This window comes from Oryctolagus cuniculus, chromosome 8 (assembly GCF_051225735.1).
Source record: "Oryctolagus cuniculus isolate XC-2025 breed Fujian yellow rabbit chromosome 8, ASM5122573v1, whole genome shotgun sequence".
Lineage (NCBI taxonomy): Eukaryota > Metazoa > Chordata > Mammalia > Lagomorpha > Leporidae > Oryctolagus > Oryctolagus cuniculus.
Window position 1 is genome coordinate 1,919,934 of NC_142874.1, and position 21,031 is coordinate 1,940,964.

The 21,031-nt window shown below is 39.5% G+C and overlaps 2 protein-coding genes across 2 annotated transcripts in view; one reads left to right on the forward strand and one right to left on the reverse strand.

Moving 5' to 3' along the window:
- Positions 1 to 21,031, reverse strand: part of LOC103345491 (zinc finger protein 717) — a 554,757-nt gene that overhangs the window by 266,742 nt on the left and 266,984 nt on the right. The gene's annotated exons all lie outside the window — the stretch shown is intronic.
- LOC149124790 (uncharacterized) overlaps positions 1 to 21,031 on the forward strand; it is a 51,941-nt gene that overhangs the window by 19,901 nt on the left and 11,009 nt on the right.

Sequence of the window (21,031 nt, forward strand, 5' to 3'; positions counted from 1 at the left end):
CCCAAATGACCACAATGGCCAAGGCAGGGCTAGATTGAAGCCAGGAGCCAGGAACTTCATCCAGGTCTGCCACATGGGTACAGGGATCCAAGCATATGAGCCATCCTCCACTGCTTTCTCAGGCTCATTAGCAGAAAGCTGGATCAAAAGTGGAGCAGCCAGGACTCAAACCAGCACTCATATGGGATGCCAGTACTGCAGGCAGTGGCTTAACCCACTAAGCCACAGTGCCTGTCCCAAAATGATTTTTGGTTTCTGTATGATAGCCATACTAACTAGGGTGCGGAGAAATCTCACTGTGGTTTCTATTAGCATTTCCCTGATCACTAGTGATCCTGAACATTTTTTCATGTGTCTGTTGGCCATTTGAATTTCTTCCTTGGAAAAATGCTTGTTAAAACTGCCTGTTAATATAACAGGAAAAATGGCTGTTGCCCATTTCTTGAACTGGATTCTTTGTTTTGTTGTTGAATTTGTTGAGCTCATAGAGATTTTGGAGATTTTTACTAATAGTTTGTGAATATTTTCTTGCATTCTGTCAGTTGCTTCCTTAGTTGCAGTTCAGAAGCGTCTTAGCTTGATATAATCTCCTTTGGCTATTTTTCCTTTCATTGTCTGTGCTTCCTGGGGTCTTTTTCCAAAAGTCTTTGACTATGACAATGTCTTGCAGAGTTTCTCTGATATTTTCCCCTAGATTTAAATGATTGATCCAATTACAGTTAATTTTTGTACAAGTTGCAATGTGGGGATCTTGTTTCCTACTACATTGTGAAGAACAAATTTTCCCAGCACTATTTTTGAAGAGATTGTCCTTTCTCCAGAGATTGCTTTAAATTTGTTTGTCACAAACTAACTGGTTTTAGACGTGCAGATTAATTTTCAGAGGTTCTATTCTGTTTCATAGGTCTACATGTCTTTTGGCATGCCAGTAACAAGCTATTTTTATTATAACTGCCCTGTAGTAGATCTTGAATTCTGGAAGTGTGATGCCTCCCTCTTTGCTTTTATTAAGATTGCCTTGGCATTTCATCCCAATTTTAACATCATTTTTTTCCTAACTCTGAGAAGAATGTTGTTGATATTTTGATTGAGATCACACTGAATCTGTAAATTGCTTTTGGGGGACTGGCACTGTGGAACAGTAAGTTGAGCCTCTGTGGCATTGGCATCTCATGGATGCCAGTTTGGGTCCCAGCTGGTCCTCTGATCCAGCTCTCTGCTCATGGCCTGGGAAGGCAGTGGAAGATGGCCCAAGTGCTTGGGCTCCTGTATCCACATAGAAGATGAGGAGGAAGCTCCTAGCTCCTGGGTTCAGATCAGCCCAGCACCAGCCATTACAGCCATTTGGAGAATTAACCAGCAGTTAGATGACATTGCTTTCTGTCTCTCCCTCTCTTTGTATATAACTGCCACTCAAATAAATAAATGATTGTAAAAATAAAATTAAAAACAATTTCTTTTGGTAGTATGGGAATTTTGATGATATTAGTTCTTCCAATTTATGAACATGTATTTCGTTAATGTTTTGTAATTTTTCTTGTGAAGATCTTTCACACCCTTGACTAAATTTATTACAAGGTAATAAAATTTTTTTATGGTTATCGTGAATGGCACTGATCTGATAAGTTATTTTTCAGCAATGGCATATTTGTGTATGTAATGGTTATTGATTTTTGTGTGTTGATTTTCTATCTTACAACTTTACCAAACTCTCTTATGAGTTTCAATAATCTCTTGGTGGAGTCTTTTGGTTTCCCAATATATAGGATCGTGTCATCTGCAAACAGATTATTGGACTTTCTCCTTTCTGAGTTTTTTTCTATTTCTTTTGCTTGAATTATTGCCATGGCTAAAACTGTTAGTAGTGATGGAGAGCAACTGTGGTTTCAGATCTTAATGGAAATGCTTCCAAGATTTCCCATTCAATATGATGTTGTTGAAGATTTGTCATATATTGCCTTGATTGTGTTAAGGAATGTTCCTTCTATACCCAACTTGCTTACGGTTTTTATAATGAAAGCTTGTTTTTTATCAAATACTTTCTCTTCGTCTATTGGGATCATCATGTGGTTTTTATTCTTTAGTTTTCTAGTGTCACATATCACATTTATTGATTTGCATATGTTGAATGATCCCTGCATACCAGGGGTACATTCCACTTGGTCCAGGTAAATTATCTTTATGATCTGTTGTTGGATTTTTATTAGCTAGTATTTTGTTAAGAATTTTTTGCATCTGTGCTTCAGAGATATTGTTCTTTAATTCTCTTTCTCTATCGTATCATTTTCTGGTTTAGAAAATAAGGTGACACTGGCCAAATAGAAGGAGTTTGGGAATATTCTTCTCTTTCAATTGTTTTGAATAGCTTAAGAAGAATTGGAATTGGTTCTGTTTTGAAAGTCTGGTAGAATTTAGCACTGAAGCTATCTGGTCTTGGGCTTTTCTTTGGAGAGTTTTTGTTACTGATTCAATCTCTGTCTTGGTTTTGGGTTTGTTTCGGTTTTCTATATGTCTTCATGACTCAATTTTGTTATCTAGCATGTGGTTTGATTTCTTCTAGGTTTTCTAATTTGTTGCCCATTGCATGTGATGCCCACGTTCTATATTGCAGTGCTAATCTAAGTTTTCAGTGTTCCACTTCCAAACCAGTTTCCTGCTTAATATCTCTGGGAATCATGGGGTAGTGGCTCAAATTCTTCAGTTCCTTTCACCTAAGTGCAAGATCTACTACTTATTAGGGGACCTGAGAGTCTGGTTCAGCCACAGCTTTTGCAGACATTTACAGAGTGAACTAACATATGGAAGACCTCTCTGCCTCTCTCTCCTCAACCACTTTCTGTGCGTTTCTCTGTCCTTTTTTAAATAATTTTAAAAGTTATTTAATTGTTTATTTGAAAGAGAGAGAGAGAGAGAGAGAGAGGTATAGAGAGACCTTGCATCATCTCGTTCACTCCCCTGGTGGCTCCAATGGCCAGTGTTGGGCCTTGTTGAAACCAGGAGCTTCTTCTGAGTCACCCATGGGGGTGGCAGGAGCCCAAGTACTTGGGCCATCTTCCACTCTTTATCAGACCATTAGCATGAAGCTAAATCAGAAGTGGAACAAGTGGGACTTGAACCGGTGACTTTATGGGATGCCAGTATAACAGATGGCAGCTTTGCATACTGCAGCACAACACCAGTCCCCTCTCTACCTTTCAAATAAACAAATATTTAAAAAATAAATGAAAATGTTCTTAAGGAGGCAAAAGTCATCATGATTGAGCACTGAGGAATCTATTAAAAATGATTACATTTTAAAGGATTTATTTATATATTTAAAAGGCAGTGTTAGAGTGAGAGACTGATCTTCCTTCTGGTTTGTTCTCCAAAATGGCTACAATGATTGTGGCTAAACCAGGCTGATCTTGTAAGATAGGCACTTCTTCCAGATATCACATGGGTTCAGGGGCCCAAGCATTTGGGCAAGCCTTTGCTGCTTTCCCAGACACATTAGCAGGGAGCTGGATAAGTTTGGAGCATCAATATCTATGACATCTTCCTTGCAGTACAAGGATATATAACCCATCTGGCACAATTAACGTCCTATTTATGGGTGGGCCAAGTATAACTCTTGGTTTAAGCTTTTGTTAGCAGATAATGCTGTGACTACTCTGGGTCTCTGGATTGTCACCAGTGAAGGCATCCAGATTAATAGTAATGAGTTCAACAGTCAGCAAAATGGTGTCCAGCTGAACTTAAATGGTTTTTCTTTTTCATCATTAGAATAGTGACCTCCTGCTGTACCCTGGCATCTGGACATAGACAGCAGACATTGGAAGCCATCCCCTTTGCCAAATGCAGTATGTCAAGTTTGGGTGCATCATCTATTGAGGAGGCCTTAGTAGCCATTCTCATGTTTTACTGTTCTATATCCATGGCCAAAGTCCTACTAGATAACAAGGTTTGGAGAACCACAGGCTCAAGGTGTGTAGGTGACTTTTTCCAGTAAAGCACAATTAATAGAAATCTAATTTAATTTTACTGGCACATAGCAAGGTTGCAAGAGAGGTTATTCCTTGCATCACAGCCCTTGAGAAGTAATGGATATCACAAATGATCCAGAGAATTTAGAAGATATATGAGCTCCACGAGTGAAGAAGTCACTGAGAGCACTAAGGATAGTGCCCACAGAATTCAATTTGACTTTTCATTGCAAAAGGGGCCATATAAGCTGGGCTGATTTATAGCATCCATGACAATTAATTTTTTAAATGAGGCATGCATTGCACCAAAACCCAGGAAGGACTAAAAGGTATTAGCGTTGTATGTTCTTCACAAGTGTGTCAAACAGTCTCATGAAGGGAGGAAGTCATCAATGTGATATATTCCCAGAAAGGACTAAAAGGTATTAGCATTGTATGTTCTTCACAAGTGTTTCAAATAGTCTCATGAAGGGAGGAAGTCATCAATGTGATATATTCTTGTGCTCCTGATAAAAGCTGGGTACAGTTAAATTCTTTGCAAAAATTATGTTTGATGGCCAAGTCAATGAAATGCTCATGTATACCCTAGAAAAAGTGTTTTTTCAAAGTGAAGGCAAACTAGACTGAGGAGCTGTTAAAAAAGCTTTGAGCAAAAACACATTTGCCACTTTTTTTTTTTTTTTTTTTTTGGACAGGCAGAGTGGAGAGTGAGAGAGAGAGAGAGACAGAGAGAAAGGTCTTCCTTTTGCTGTTGGTTCACCTCCCAGTGGCTGCTGCGGCCGGCACATAGTGCTGAGCCGAAGCCAGGAGCCAGGTGCTTTTCCTGGTCTCCCATGCAGGTGCAGGGCCCAAGGATATGGGCCATCCTCCACTGCACTCCCGGGCCATAGCAGAGAGCTTGCCTGGAAGAGGGGCAACTGGGATAAAAATCCAGCGCCCCGACCGGGACTATAACCCAGTGTGCCAGAGCCTCAAGGCAGAGGATTAGCCTATTGAGCCACGGCGCTGACATTTGCCACTTTTGTAATAGTTAAGACAGGTCATTTACCTATTAAGAGGCATCAGATATGTTAATATTAGATATAAAGTGTGGTGGACATAATCGATGTCATATAGCATTAAGATTTTAGTAATCTACCATGAGATGCCATTTACTTTTTTCGAGATTCAACAGGTAAAATTGGGCTGCCAAGTGGGAAACAGCTGGAATAATCACCTTTTTGTTTATTAAGTTTAATGTAATAAATTTTAATGCATGAAGACATTGAGTTTCCTTTTATTACATCATCTTAATTATTTTAGTTTGGTACCTGTGGAATGTTATTTTCCCTAGTTAAGTTGTAGCTTAAAATTTTTATTTTAATAATTACTTGCTGTGTTAGGCCATCTCTCCCACCTGTGGGATTTTTTGAGTACATCTGACTATTGGAAATTTAGGTAATACTATAGTTAAAATGAGATGTACCAAATAAATAATTTTTTTCTTCTGATACATATTTTGGAACTTTTCTAAAATGGTATTGAGCACCCTGCTTAAATTTAGGGGGATTCCCTGGGTAAGACTGTTATTTGAGCCACATTACTGATTACTTCTATGAAACTCTGAATAAGTGCATCGAGAACCTGGAAAAGTTGATGTCTTATGCTGAAGAGACATAAGAATCAATGTCTTTTTATCTTTTTTAATTATATAATTTACAAATAAGTTTTAGATGTCTAAAAGGATGAAATTATGTACTTTTCAGAAATTTATACCTATATACAACTATAATTGATATATTTTACATTTTCTTTCTTTAGGTTTTTAAGACTTATTAGGGCTGGCACTGTGGTGTGGGCAGAGGCCCACACACTTGGGCCATCTTTTGCTGCCATTTTCCCAGGTTCAGTAGCAGGGAGCTGGATCAGGAGTGGAGAGACTGGGACACAAACTGGCACAAATATGGGATACCATGCCCATCTAGTAAAACTTGATCAGATAACACTGGTTGCTTCTATTAGTCATAAGTAGCTCAAGCTTGACCTCAAATTTAGTCCTTGTAGGATCCTGAATTAGTTTCAGTCTGTGATCCTCACTCTCTTTATATCTTAGGGACTATATTTTTCATTATTGATTCAGTAAAATCAAGTGTTAGAGCTCCTATTTCTAAGTGCTTGAAATTATAAATGCTGGTCAGAAGGTGTATTTAGGGCTTGGCACCATGGCTCATTTGGTTCATCCTCCACCTGTGGCACTGGCGTCCCATATGGGCACCGGGTTCTAGTCCTGGTTACTCCTCTTCCAGTCCAGCTCTGTGCTGTGGCCAGGGAAGGCAGTGGAGGATGGCCCAAGTGCATGGGCCCCTGCACCCCCATGAGAGACCAGGAAGATGCACCTGGCTCCTGGCTTTGGATCACTTCAGCGCTGGCAACAGCGGCCATTTGGGGAGTGAACCAGCACAAGGAAGACCTTTCTGTCTCTCTCTTACTGTCTATAACTCTACCTGTGAAATAAAAACAAAGGTGTATTTAAAATCAGTGAGAGAAAATGAATTGTAAAAGATCAATCAACAACAATTGAGTGTTGCGTGCTGCCTTCCCACTTTCTTCTCAGGAATCCCCACAGAATTTTCAACCATAATTCTAAAATCAGCAACTCCTGCTGTCAGAAGTGTGTGGCTACCACTATGGGGAGCAATAATTTTTAGAAAGGACAAGGGAATTCACTATTTCATGATACTATTCTTGTTTGATGCCTACAACTTCATTTTCTGTTTACATTGTATGATGCTGGGAACTAAGTAATAATTTTATTCTGGGTCTGAGGTGAAGTTATGTAAGACTGAAGTTCAAGACTGAGGTCCTTCAATTTGCAGAATGAAGTCGCTGAAAGGCAATTACCAGATAAGTGCTGATATAGGCATTTGCATGGCACAATTCATACACTATACATAGAAAAAATGACCAATAGCTGTGGGCCAACAGTCAATGGCCCATGAGACCATCACTCAAATCCTCAAGAGTTTGTCTGTAATTCATGGCAATTCTCATTTAGACTAGAAGAGGAGTAAAAGCAGGAGCTCTGTGACACCCTAATATTTGTCTCTTGCCTAATTTGTGTCAGAAACCACTACCTAAGTGCAGTTTTTTTTTTAAATATAGCTTTGTTAAAAATACACAGATAGCTGGATGTGATGGATAGATGAATTTCAGGATGTTTTGGGTAAAGAATTTCAAGATAGTGCAGTTTTAAATATTCACAAAGATTTTACAAGGCATTCACCCTGTTTTCCAGCCATATTAATGCACCAACTTATTACTATTTTACTGTAAAATATGATCCATTGATGGTCCACAAATTATTTTAATAGGTAAGATCAAGCATCATTTTAAAGGATTAAAAATGATTTCTTCAGGATATTATTTTCTTCTTTCAACACTAAAGTTAAAGAGAGTCCTTGGAGGTTTTTTCTAAGTATCTGTAGAAGTATTTGAGGTTTTAGAACCACAATTTAACTATGAGAATTTAAAAAATATTAATATATATAATGATAATTTCCAAAAATTCTTTCCACATTTTAATTTCTCCACTTATAGTATATTTCTTTTATTTTCTTTCTTTCTTTCTTTCTTTCTTTCTTTCTTTCTTTCTTTCTTTCTTTCTTTCTTTCTTTCTTTCTTTTTGACAGGCAGAGTTAGACAGTGAGAGAGTGAGAGAAAGAGAGAGAGAGAGAGAAGGGTCTTCCTTTTTCCATTGGTTCACACCCCAAGTGGCCGCCATGGCTGGCACACTGTGCTGATCCAAAGCCAGGAGCCAGGTGCTTCCTCCTGGTCTCCCATGCAGGCGCAGGGCCCAAGGACCTGGGCCATCCTCCACTGCACTCCTGGGCAACAGCAGAGAGATGGACTGGAAGAGGAGCAACTGGGACAGAATCCAGCACCCCAACTGGGACTAGAACACAGGGTGCTGGCACCGCAGGTGGGGGATTAGTCGTGTGAGCCATGGTGCTGGCCAACTTATAGTATGTTTCTTTCAAATGTTTTTGCCAAGCCAGGAATTAATGAAGAATTGGAATATTATGCGAGCACTTCATGTGGTTAGACAAGTTTTATGTATCCTTGCTGTATCCTAAGTGGTTGATTTTCCAGGAGATTTCTTCCTAATGGAGGTGTGCACTGTTTACAGGGAAAGTAGCTTCATCAGCCCATGATGTCAACAGGGAAAGATCATGAAAAGTCTCCTTTGTTTTCCTTCTCAGCATATGCCATTGCAACCACTACCACCATCTATTTTTTTTTTTTTTTAGCTTTTATTTAATGAATATAGATTTCCAAAGTACAGCTTATGGACTACATTGGCTTCCCCCCTCCCAGGACTTCCCTCCCACCTGCAACCCTCCCCTCTCCCGCTCTCTCTCCCCTTCCATTCTTATCAAGATTCATTTTCAATTTTCTTTATATACAGAAAATCAGTTTAGTATACATTAAGTAAAGATTTCAACAGTTTGCACCCACATAGAAACACAAAGTGAAATATACTGTTTGAGTACTCATTATAGCATTAAGCCCCAATGTACAGCACATTAAGGACAGAGATCCTACATGAGGAGTAAGTGCACAGTGACTCCTGTTGTTGATTTTACAAATTGAACTCCTGTTTATGGCCTCAGTAATCTCCCCGTATTCCAGTCATGAGTTTCCAAGGCTATGGAAGCCTTTTGAGTTCACCGACTCTTATCTTATTTGGACATGCTCATAGTCAAAGTGGAAGTTCTCTCCTCCCATCAGAGAAAGGTACCTCCTTCTTTGAAGGCCTGTTCTTTCCACTGGGATCTCACTCACAGATATCTTTCATTTAGGTGGTTTTATTTTTTTTATTTATTTTTTTTGCCACAGTGTCTTGGCTTTCCATGCCTGAAATACTCGCATGGGCTTTTCAGCTGGATCTGAATGCCTTAAGGGCAGATTATGAGGCCAGAGTGCTGTTTAGCACATCCCAAATTCTATGAGTCTGCTGTGTATCTCACTTCCCATGTTGGATCACTCTCCCCTTTATTTATTCTATCGGTTAGCATTAGCAGGCACTAGACTTGTTTTTGTGATCCCTTTGACTCTTAGTCCTTTCATTAAGATCAATTGTGAACAGAAATTGATCACTTGGACTAGTGAGATGGCATTGGTACATGCCACCTTGATGGGATTGAATTGGAGTCCCCTGGTATGTTTCTAACTCTACCATTTGGGGCAAGTCAGCCCGAGCATGTCCCAAATTATACATCTCTTCCCTCTCTTATTCCCACTCTTATATTTAACAGGGATCACATTTTAGTTAAATTTCAACACTTAAGAATAACTGTGTATTAATTACGGAATTAAACCAGTAGTATTAAGTAGAACAGAAAAAAAAACACTAAGAGGGATAATGTATTAAGTTGTTCATTAACAGTCAGGGCTATGCTGATCAAGTCACCGTTTCTCATAGTGTCCATTTCACTTCAGGAGGTTTCCTTTTTGGTGTTCAGTCAGTTGTCACTGATCATGGAGAACATATGATATTTGTCCCTTTGGGAGTGGCTTATTTCACTCAGCATGATGTGTTCCAGATTCCTCCATCTTGTTATAAATGACCTGATTTCATTGTTTTTTACTTCGGTATAGTATTCTAAAGAGTGCATATCCCATAATTTCTTTATCCAGTCTACCATTGATGGGCATTGAGGTTGGTTCCAGGTCTTAGCTATTGTGAATTGTGCTGCAATAAACATTAGGGTGCAGACCGCTTTTTTGTTTGCCAATTTAAATTCTTTTGGGTAAATTCCAAGGAATGGGATGGCTGGGTTGTATGGTAGGGTTATCTTCAGGTTTCCGAGGAATCTCCAGACAGACTTCAATAGTGGCTTGACCAGTTTGCATTCCCACCAACAGTGGGTTAGTGTCTCTTTTTCCCCACATCCTCGCCAGCATGTATTGTTGGTAGATTTCTGAATGTGAGCCATTCTAACCCGGGTGAGGTGAAACCTCATTGTGGTTTTGATTTGCATTTCCCTGATTGCTAGTGATCTTGAACATTTTTTCATGTGCCTGGTGGCCATTTGGATTTCCTCTTTTGAAAAATGTCTATTGAGGTCCTTGGCCCATCTCTTAAGTGGGTTGTTGGTTTTGTTTTTGTGGAGTTTCTTGATCTCTTTGTAGATTCTGGTTATTAACCCTTTATCTGTTGCATAGTTTGCAAATATTTTTTCCCATTCTGTCGGTTGTCTCTTCACTCTCCTGACTGTTTCTTTTGCAGTACAGAAACTTCTTAATTTGATGCAATCCCAATAGTTGATTTTGGTTTTGACTGCCTGTGCCTCCCGGGTCTTTTCCAGAAACTCTTTGCCTGTGCCAATATCTTGAAGGGTTTCTCCAATGTTCTCTCATAATTTGAAGGTGTCAGGGTGTAGATTTAGGTCTTTAATCCATGTTGAGTGGATTTTTCTGTGAGGTGTAAGGTAGGGGTCTTGCTTCATGATTCTGCACGTGGAAATCCAGTTTTCCCAGCACCATTTATTGAATAGACTGTCCTTGCTCCAGGAATTGGTTTTAGACCCTTGATCAAATATAAGTTGGCTGTAGATGATTGGATTGATTTCTGGTGTTTCAATTCTGTTCCATTGGTCTATCCATCTGTTTCTGTACCAGTACCATGCTGTTTTGATTACAACTGCCCTGTAGTATGTCCTGAAATCTGGTATTGTGATGCCTCCAGCTTTGTTTTTGTTGTACAAGATTGCTTTAGCTATTCGAGGTCTCTTGTGCCTCCATATGAATTTCAGCATCATTTTTTCCAGATCTGAGAAGAATGTCTTTGGTATCTTGATTGGGATTACATTGAATCTATAAATTGCTTTTGGGAGAATGGACATTTTGATGATGTTGATTCTTCCAATCCATGAGCATGGAAGATTTTTCCATTTTTTGGTATCCTCTTCTATTTCTTTCTTTAAAATTTTGTAATTCTCATCGTAGAGATCCTTAACATTCTTGGTTAAGTTTATTCCAAGGTATTTGATTGTTTTTGTAGCTATTGTGAATGGGATTGATCTTAGCAGTTCTTTCTCAGCCATGGCATTTCTTGTGTATACAAAGGCTGTTGATTTTTGTGCATTGATTTTATATCCTGCCACTTTGCCAAACTCCTGTATGAGTTCCAATAGTCTCTTAGTGGAGTTCTTTGGATCCTCTAAGTAAAGAATCATATCGTCTGCAAAGAGGGATAGTTTGACTTCTTCCTTCTCAATTTGTATTCCTTTAATTTCTTTTTCTTGTCTGATGGCTCTGGCTAAAACAGTGGTGAGAGTGGGCATCCCTGTCTGGTGCCAGATCTCAGTGGAAATGCTTCCAACTTTTCCCCATTCAATAGGATGTTGGCCGTGGGTTTTTCATAAATTGCTTTGATTATATTGAGGAATGTTCCTTCTATACCCAATTTGCTTAGAGTTTTCATCATGAAAGGGTGTTGAATTTTATCGAATGCTTTCTCTGTATCTATTGAGATACTCATATGGTTTTTCTTCTGCAGTCTGTTAATATGGTGAATCACATTGATTGATTTGTGAATGTTGAACCATCCCTGCATACCAGGGATAAATCTCACTTGGCCTGGATGGATGATTTTCCTGATGTGTTGTTGTATTCTATTAGTGAGAATTTTATTGAGGATGTTTGCATCTATGCTTACCAGGGAAATTGGTCTGTAATTTTCTTTCAGTGCTGCATCTTTCTCTGGCTTAGGGATTAAGGTGATGCTGGCTTCATAGAAAGAAAATGGGAGGATTCCATCTTTTTCCATTGTTTGGAGTAGTTTGAGAAGAAATGGGATTAGTTTTTTTTTAAATGTCTGATAGAATTCAGCAGTGAATCCATCTGGTCCTGGGCTTTTCTTTGTTGGGAGGGCCTTTATTACTGTTTCAATTTCTGTTTCAGTTATGGGTCTATTTAGGTTTTCTATGTCTTCCTGGTTCTATTTACGTAGATTGCATGTGTCCAGGAATCTATCCATTTCTGATAGATTTTCCTGTTTGCTGGCATACAAGTCCTTGTAGTAATTTCTGATGATTCTTTCTATTTCTGTGGTGTCTGTTGTTACACTTCCTTATTCATCTCTGATTTTATTGATTTGGGTCGTTTCTTTTTTTCATTAGTTGGGCCAATGGGGTGTCAATTGTGTTTATTTTTTCAAAAAACCAGCTTCTTGCTTGGCTGATTTTTTGTAAGTTTTTTTTTTGGATTCAATCCTATTAATTTCTTCTCTGATTATAATTATTTCTCTTCTCCTACTAGATTTGGATCTGGTTTGCTGCAGTTTTTCTAGGTCATTGAGATGCACTGAATGCTCATTTATTTGGTATCTTTCCAATTTCTTGATATAGACCCCTATTGCTATAAACTTGCCCCTCAATACTGCTTTTGTCATATCCCATAAGTTTTGATATGTTGTGTTGTTATCCTCATTTACTTCCAGAAAGTTTTTGATTTCTCTTTTGATTTCTTGAATGACCCAGTGTTCATTCAGGGGCATGTTGTTCAGTCTACATGTGTTTGCATACTTTCTAGGGTCTCCTGAGTTGCTAATTTCCAGCTTCATTGTGCTGTGGTCTGAGAAGCTGCATGGTATGATTCTAATTCTTTTAAATTTGCTGAGACTTGCTTTATGGCCTAGTATGTGATCAATCCTAGAGAAGCTTCCATTCACTGCTGAGAAGAATGTAAAGTGTTTAGATGTAGGATTGAAAGTACTGTAGATATCTGTTAGATCCATTTGGGCAATAGTGTCAATTAAATCTGCTATTTCCTTGTTGATCTTCTGTCTGGATGATCTGTCTATTTCTGAGAGTGGAGTATTGAAGTCCCCTAGTACTATTGTATTGGAATCTAAGTCTCCCTTTAAGTCTCTAAACATATCTTTTAAATAGACCGGTGCCCTATAATTAGGTGAATATACATTTATAATAGTTACATCTTCCTGTTGAATTGTTCCCTTAATCATTATATAGTGCCCCTCTTTGTCTCTCTTAACAGTTTTTGTATTAAAGTTTATTTTGTCTGATAATATCTCTATATCTGCTTTTGTTGGTTTCTGTTGGCATGGAATACATTTTTCCAATCTTTTACTTTCAGTCTGTATGCATCTTTGTTGGAAAGATGTGTTTCTTGTAGGCAGCAAATAGATGGTTTTTTTTTTTCCTTAACCCAATGAGCCAATCCGTGTCTTTTAACAGGAGATTTGAGTCCATTAACATTCAATGTGACTATTGATAAGTAGTGACTTTGCCCTGCCATTTTCCCAAAGATATTTCTAATATATGCTTTGAACTTCCTGTGATCTTTTACTGGGAGATTTTCTTCCTTTACCTTTTTTCATATTTATGGCTGTGTTTCTGTGTGTAACATATCTTTAAGCATCTTTTGCAGGGCTGGATGAGTGGTACAAATTCTTTCAATTTCTGTTTGTTATGAAAGGTCTTTATTTCACCTTCATTCACAAAGGAGAGCTTTGCAGGAGATAATATTCTGGGCTGGCAGTTTTTCTCCCTTAGCACCTGGGCTATATCTTGCCATTCCCTCCTAACCTGTAGGGTTTCTCATGAGAAGTCAGCTGTGAGTCTAATTGGAGATCCTCTGAGAGTAATCTGACATTTCTCTCTTGCACATTTTAGAATCTTTTGTTTATGTTTCACTGTAGTGAGTTTGATTACAACGTGTCATGTCGAGAATCTCTTTTGGTCATGTTTATTAGGGCTTCTATGAGCTTCCTGTACTAGGATGTTTCTGTCCTTCTCCAAATTCAGGAAGTTTCCTGCTACTATCTCACTAAAATGGCCTTTCTCTCTCTCCATGCCTTCAGGAACTCCTAGAACCTGAATGTTGGTTTTTTTAATAGTATCCTGTAGATTCCCAACAATATTTTTTAGATTTCTAATTTCCTCTTCTTTTCTTTGGTTTGACTGTATGCTTTCCTGTGCTCTGTCTTCTAAGTCCAGTATTCTCTCTTCTGCTTTACTGATTCTGTTTTTAAGGCTCTCAAATGCATTTGTCATTTGATCTATTGAGCTCTTCCTTAATTTGGATTTCTCTTCACTATCACAATTTCATGTTCTACTAATTGCTTCATTTAATTTTGATTTTTCCTTAAGATTTCATTTTCATGAGAGTGATTTTCTACCCTGTCCAGTAAGGATTTCTGTAGTTCAAGAATTTGTTTTTGAAAACTTCTAAGTGTTCTTATCATATATTTTTGGAAATCCGGATCTTGCATTTCTTCTATCTCATCACCTTTGTAATCTTGGCTTGGGGTGTCTTGTTCATTTGGGGGCATCATAATGTCTTCCTTATTCTTGTTTACTCAGTTTCTGCATTTGTTGCTTGGCATTATGGAGATATTCTTTGGTTTTCTTCTTCTTCTTCTTTTTTTTTTTGCTGTTGTGGTTTTTCTTGTTATACTATGACTCGATTAAGTGTACTGTCTGCTTTTGATGGGTCCTTAGAGGCTTGTGATGGGTGTGGCCAGAGAACTCTGATTCTTCAGGGTTAAGGGTGACACACCAAGGTTAGGTTTATTAAATTTTTTTTTCTCTCTGTTTTTTTTTTTTTTTAATTATTAAGAAGGGAAGTAATTCCACACAGCTGAGTGGAATTGAAGGCAGTCAGTGTCTGAGCTCTGGCCCCTGTGGGTATAATATTCATCTGCTCTGTCTCAAGGACCACACAAAGGATCTGTGCAGTCCTCAATGTAAGCTCAGATTCCCCTGCAGTCTTCCACCAGGTTGCCAAGGTTACCAAGTTTGCAGCGTCTCCCAAGAGTACTCACATCTCAGGCACTCCATGAGTTCTCTCACACATCTTCAGGTTTTTTTTTTTTTTCACAGTCACAGTTCATAAGCTCCCACACATCACTAGGTCCTAACCTCCTTTTATTTCTCCCACCAGAGTCAGGTTTTTTGCTTCGCTGAGGGCGGACACAGCCCTGAGGTGGCACAGCTTTTACATATGTCCAAAATGGTGCCTGCTCTTTGTCTTGCTCACCTTTGTAAGGTGAATGGAGAGAGAGAATCATGTCCATACTGGTCCCTTTTATTTTATTTTATTTTATTTATTTTATTTCTCTCTTTTAGTTAGCCTGGTGGACTTTCCCCCACAGTGCTTCAAGCCTCATTCCCACTAGGCTCTTCCTGCGACTTCCCTGCCAGTGTCTTGGGCTACTGAGGTTTTTTCTCACCTCCCTTTCCAGTGCTGGTATGTAGACTCGGCATCTGGGGTCCCAAGCCATGGGCACCCGTGCCCTCCACATACGTCCACCATGTCCCACTAGTTCTGGAAGAGTTTCTTCTGCAGTTTTTTTCCCCTAACTCTTCCCTGAAACTACAGTATCTCCACTTTTATTAAACTATCTTTTCCTGGACTGTCAGTGTGCTCCCTCCCTATTCCACCATCTTGGAGGACTCCTGCCCCATCTATTCTAATAGTCCTTCCTGGTAGCTCAAGGAAGTTTCACCAGGATCTCTGTAAAAAAAAGATGAAAAAATTGTATTTCAGGAGAAAAGTGCTTTGTGTAGTGTCACATGATTTGTAAATACCCAGCACCTTAACTTCTGCCTAATGTTCTCTATCTTGCCACACTTAATTAAAAAACATTTATTTTTCAGATCCATTTCAGAAATTGTCACCAGTTCAAATAGTACTGTTTTAGAAAGCTTTCATGAGCATGTCTTCCCTTTTGCTACTAATGCTATGTTTGGAGTGTATGACTTCAAAAAGCATATCATGAGGCTGGTGCTGTGGCACAGTGGGTTAATGCCCTGGCCTGAAGTACCCACATCTCATATTGGCACAGGTTCACAACTCAGCTGCTCCACTTCTGATCCAGCTCTATGCTATGGCCTGGGAAAGCAATAGAAGATGGCTCAAGTCCTTGGGTCCCTGCACCCATGTGGGAGACCTGGAAGAAGCTCCTGGGTCCTGGCTTTGGTTGGTGCAACTCCAGCCATTTCAGCCATTTGCAGAGTGAGCCATCAGATGGAAGATCTCTCCCACTCGCTCGCTCTCTCTCTCTCTGCATAAATTTGACTTTCACATAAATAAATACATCTTTAAAAAAAACAAAAGCATATCATAAAAATTTTCCCCCTTTCAGTAATTTCTTCTTGAATAATATGCAGTATACATGCAGCTACAGAAAATTACTGTGAACCTTTATCCTGCCTTCTGAGATAGTAAGATGATATTAAATTAGATTTCATATGATAATAAGCTTCTTAAAATATAAACCAAAAGAACACAATGACCATATATAAGCCAAAATGTGAAGAACAACCTTATGGTCTCCAGATAATTTATTTTTATGAATCCCAGGACTTTTTTTTTTTTTTTTTTTTTTAGTATCAGCAGCTTTTCTAAGGTCTAATTGATAGGCAAAGATTGTGTTTATAGGAGCTTTTTTCTAAGTTTTTTTAAAAAATTTATTTGAAAATATTGTATATAAAGGAGAGACCCAGAGAGATCTTCCTTCTGCTTGTTCACATCACAGATGGCTGCATTGAGCAGGGCCAGGAAAGAATGAGGCCAGGAACCAAGATCTTCATCTGGATCTCCCACATTGGTAGCATTTTCCCAAGTATTTGGATCATCTTCCATTGCTTTTCTCAGACCATCAGCAGGAAGCTAGATCAAAAGCAGAACAGTCAGAACATGAACCAGTGCTCATATGGGGTGGTTGTATTGCAGACAGCAGGTTTACTTGCTATGTGACAATGCTGGCCCTGCTTTATGGGAACTTCCAAATGAAATTTTGAAGTTGTATGCATTGTAGTTTGCATGTAATTCAACTTTCTGCCATACTTACTGATATATATCAGCATTTGATGTAGGACAAATCAGAAAACACAATGGCTTAACAAATAGCCATTTGATTTGCAGTTCAGACTCTGTGTTATGGGCTGCACTCAGCTGGGCAGTTCCTATGATCAGTCCAGGAGCAGAAATGAGAGTTTAGCCATTTGGGGAACTGATTGAGGCTTCACTTAAGTGTCTGTGGTTTGTGGTGAATCTTAGCTACATATTATCTCTTTTTTTTCTTTTTTTGACAGGCAGAGCTAGTGCGAGAGAGAGAGACAGAGAGAAATGTCTTCCTTCCATTGGTTCACCCCCCAAATGGCTGCTATGGTCAGCATGCTGTGCTGATCCAAAGCTAGGAGACAGGCACTTCCTCCTGGTCTCCCATGTGGGTGCAGGGCCCAAGCACTTGGGCCATCCTCCACTGCCTTCCCAGGCCACAGCTGAGAGCTGGACTGGAATAGGAGCAACCGGGTCAGAACTGGCACCCCAACTGGGACTGTCACCTGGAATACCAGAGCCGCGGGTGGAGGATTAGCCTAGTGAGCCACGGTGGCAGCCTACATACGATCTCATCAACAGGCAGGCCCCAGGGTTTTTCAGAAGATAACTGTCAGAAAAAGAAAATCTTGGAAGGCAAATACTTTACAAATTGTCTATTTCTGGGGCTGGTTCTGTGACATAGCAGGTAAATCACCGCCTGAAGTGCCAGCATCTCATATGGGTGTCTGTTCATGACTCGGCTACTCCACTTCTGATCCAGCTCTTTGCTACATCCTGGGAAAACAGTAGAAGATGGATCAAGTCCTTTGGCCCCTGCTCCCTTGTGGGAGACCTGAAAGCAGCTCCTGGTTCATATCTTTGGATCTACACAGCTCCAGCCATTGCAGCCATCTGGGGAGTGAACCTGCAGTTCAAAGACCTCTCTCTCTCTCTCTCTCCTCTCTCTCTCTTCTCTGCCTCTCCTTCTCTCTTTGTGTAACTCTTTCATATAAATAAATATTTTAAGAAATTGTCTATTTCTATCACATTTCCTGGTATCTCATGAGGTAAATCAAGTGAAATGGTGAAATTCAGGGTCTTTTTAAAAAAATTTATTCATTTATTCATTTATTTATTTGAAAGAGTTACACACAGAGAGAGGGAGAGGCAGAGAGAGAGGGAGAGCTCTTCCATCTGCTAGTTCACTCCCCAGTTGGCTGCAATGGCCAGAGTTGTGCCAATCCAAAGCAAGGAGCCAGGAGCTTCTTCTGGGTCTTCCACATGGGTACAGGGGCCCAAGGACTTGGGCCATCTTCTACTGCTTTCCCAGGTCATAGCCGAAAGCTGGATCAGAAGTGGGGCAGCTGGGAATCTAACCAGTGCCTATATGGGATGCCAGTCTGCAGGTGGCAGTTTTACCTGCTAGGCCACAGTGCCAGCCCCAATCCAGGGTTTTGTGAAGGGATGAACACAGGGAAAGGTGCTACTTGGAATCATTACTGGTAAAGTGCACTGCATTAAATATACATTATGTGTATTTGTTAACTTTCTTTGGTATAAACTTTAATAACAACATAATGTTTATCTCTGATAACCTTATTCATTTGAACACTCAACATTTCTTTTTACTTTTACATTTTTATTTTACAAAATTTGTAGATAATGCTTTCGTTAAACCAATGATAACTTCTGTTTATTCTCTGCCACTTAATATAGGTGGGTGCGTTTTCCTATGTATTTCTATTTTTACAGGTTTATTCCTCCACAATGAAGTAGCTGTTTTCTTGGTTAATGTATTTATTATTCTATATTCATTCTATTATATCCGTTTTTTCCCCACTGTTCAGTGCAGAAGGAAACCAGAGTGTTTTTTTTTTTTTTAAGATTTCATTTATTTATTGAAAGAGTTGCAGAGAGAGAAAGTCTTCTATCTGCTGGCTCACCCTCCAAATTACTGCAAAGGCCAGAGATCAGCCAATCCAAAGCCAAGACCCAAGAGCTTCTGGGTCTCCCATGCCGGTGCAGTGGCCCCAGGACTTGGACCATGTTCCACTGCTTTCTCAGGACATAGCAGAAAGCTAGATTGTATGTTGAGCAGGCAGGACTTGAACCAGAACCCATATGGAATGCTGGCATTGCAGACAGCAGCTTTACCCATTATGCCGCAGCATTGGCCTCCAGAGTTTTCTTTGAACTCCTGCCATTCACCTTCTCTCCCAGGTATGATTCTGGGTCCTCCACATGTTTCTAAGAGGAAAGAAAATTAATATATCACCTGTAAGTGGTTTTTTCTTCTGTTTTTAATTATTGCCCAGCTTGTCAGTACTCATTTTAGGTGTTTAATGCTAGTTTATTTAATTTTTTTTAATTTTTTAAATTTATTTGAAAGTCAGAGTTACAGAGAGGTAGAGGGAGAGAGAGAGTCTTCCATCTGCTGGTTCACTCCTCAGTTTGCCACAATGGCCAGAGTTACACGGATCCAAAGCTAGAAGTGAAGAGCTTCTTCTGGGTCTCCCACATGGGTTCAGGGGCCCAAGGACTTAGGCCATCTTTTACTGAATTCCCAGGACCTTGGCAGAGACCTGGATTGGAAGTGAAGCCACTGGGACTTGAACTGGCACCAATATGGGATGCCAGCACTGAAGGCAGTGGCTTTACCTGCTAGCCACAGTGCCAGTCCCAGTATACTAGTTAATTAAAATGGAAAATATGGGGCCAGCTCTGTGGCTCAGTGGGTTAATGCCCTGGTCTAAAGCATCGACATCCCATATGGGCACCGGTTTGAGACCCGGCTGTTCCACTTCTGCTCCAGCTCTCTACTATGGCCTGGGAAAGCAGTGGAAGATGGCCCAGGTCCTTGGGCCCCTTGTGGGAGACCCAGAAGAAGCTCCTGGTTTCTGGCTTCAGATTGGTGCAGTTCCAGCCACTGCAGCCAACTGGGGACTGAACCAGCAGATGGAAGACCTCTCTCTCTCTGCCTCTCCTCTCTCTGTGTAACTCTGACTTTCAAATAAATAAATAAATCTTTAAAACATTTTAAAATCGAAAAATAAACATAAAATTTGTTCCCACAGAATATACAGAAATGAATTATGAATTTGGCATGATTATGAAACATTACTGTCATCTATAATAATGCAATTTGGTCTCTTTCTGTTGCTATAGCAAAATATATATTTGTTACATGAATTGAGTTGAAACTAAGCACAATATGCTACATTTTTGGGGTCATGTCTGAAACAGTCTACACACAGATGATGTACTGAACAGTGTTTTAGTGCTACCTATGAAGTAAACACTTAGCATTCTGTAAGAGGAAGAGTTACCTAGTGCTGGAACACAAATCAGTTAAGTTTGTTTTCAAATTGTTAGAGTGATGGAGTTCTTAATACCTTTGAGAAGCTGAATTGGATTCTGGAATAGGATAAGGAATGTGTGAAGAAAAGAATCTACTGGAGGCTCATTTATTTTTTAAGATTATTTATTTGAAAGGTGGACTTGCAGAGATTGGGAGAGACAGGGAGACAAAAGGACATATCTTCTATCTAGTGTTCATTCCCCAAATGCCCACAATGGCTGAGACTGGGCCAGGCCAAAGCCAGGAGCCTGGGACTCCATGGGTCTCCCACATTGGTGGAAGGGTCCAAATACTCAGGCCATTTTCACTGCTCTTTCAATCAGATTAGCAGGGAACTAGATTGGAAGTGGAGCAGCAAGGACTCAAGTCCTCTGTTTACATGGGATGCCAGCATTGATGGTGGAGGCTTAGCCTGCTGGATCACAATTCTGGTGACTATTGCAGATTCTGAAGCAAATCTCTAAGCATTTTTCTCAGTGAGTCACAAATGCAGATTGTACTGCAGACATTCCCAGGTTCTCTTTTTGGGCAAATAATTCCATTGCTTTCACTTTAATTATGTATAATGTTATTTCAAATGTTTATCATTTGAATGTTTTGGGCAAGTATTTCCATTGCTTTCACTTTAATTAGGTATAATGTTATTTCAATTGTTTATCAGTAGAATAATCATAGATAAGGGCAAAAGCTAATTTGTATTCTTTTTCTTACCTGTATTTTCTCTCTTACTTAAAAATATTTATTAGCTTGATAGAGAAAAAACTTGATGGACTGAGAGAGAGAGAGAGCTTTGTCACATTAATTCACTTCCTAGATAACCATACTAAACAGGTGGGACAGAACTGAAGCCAGGATTGAGGAATGGAATCTAGGCCTCCTT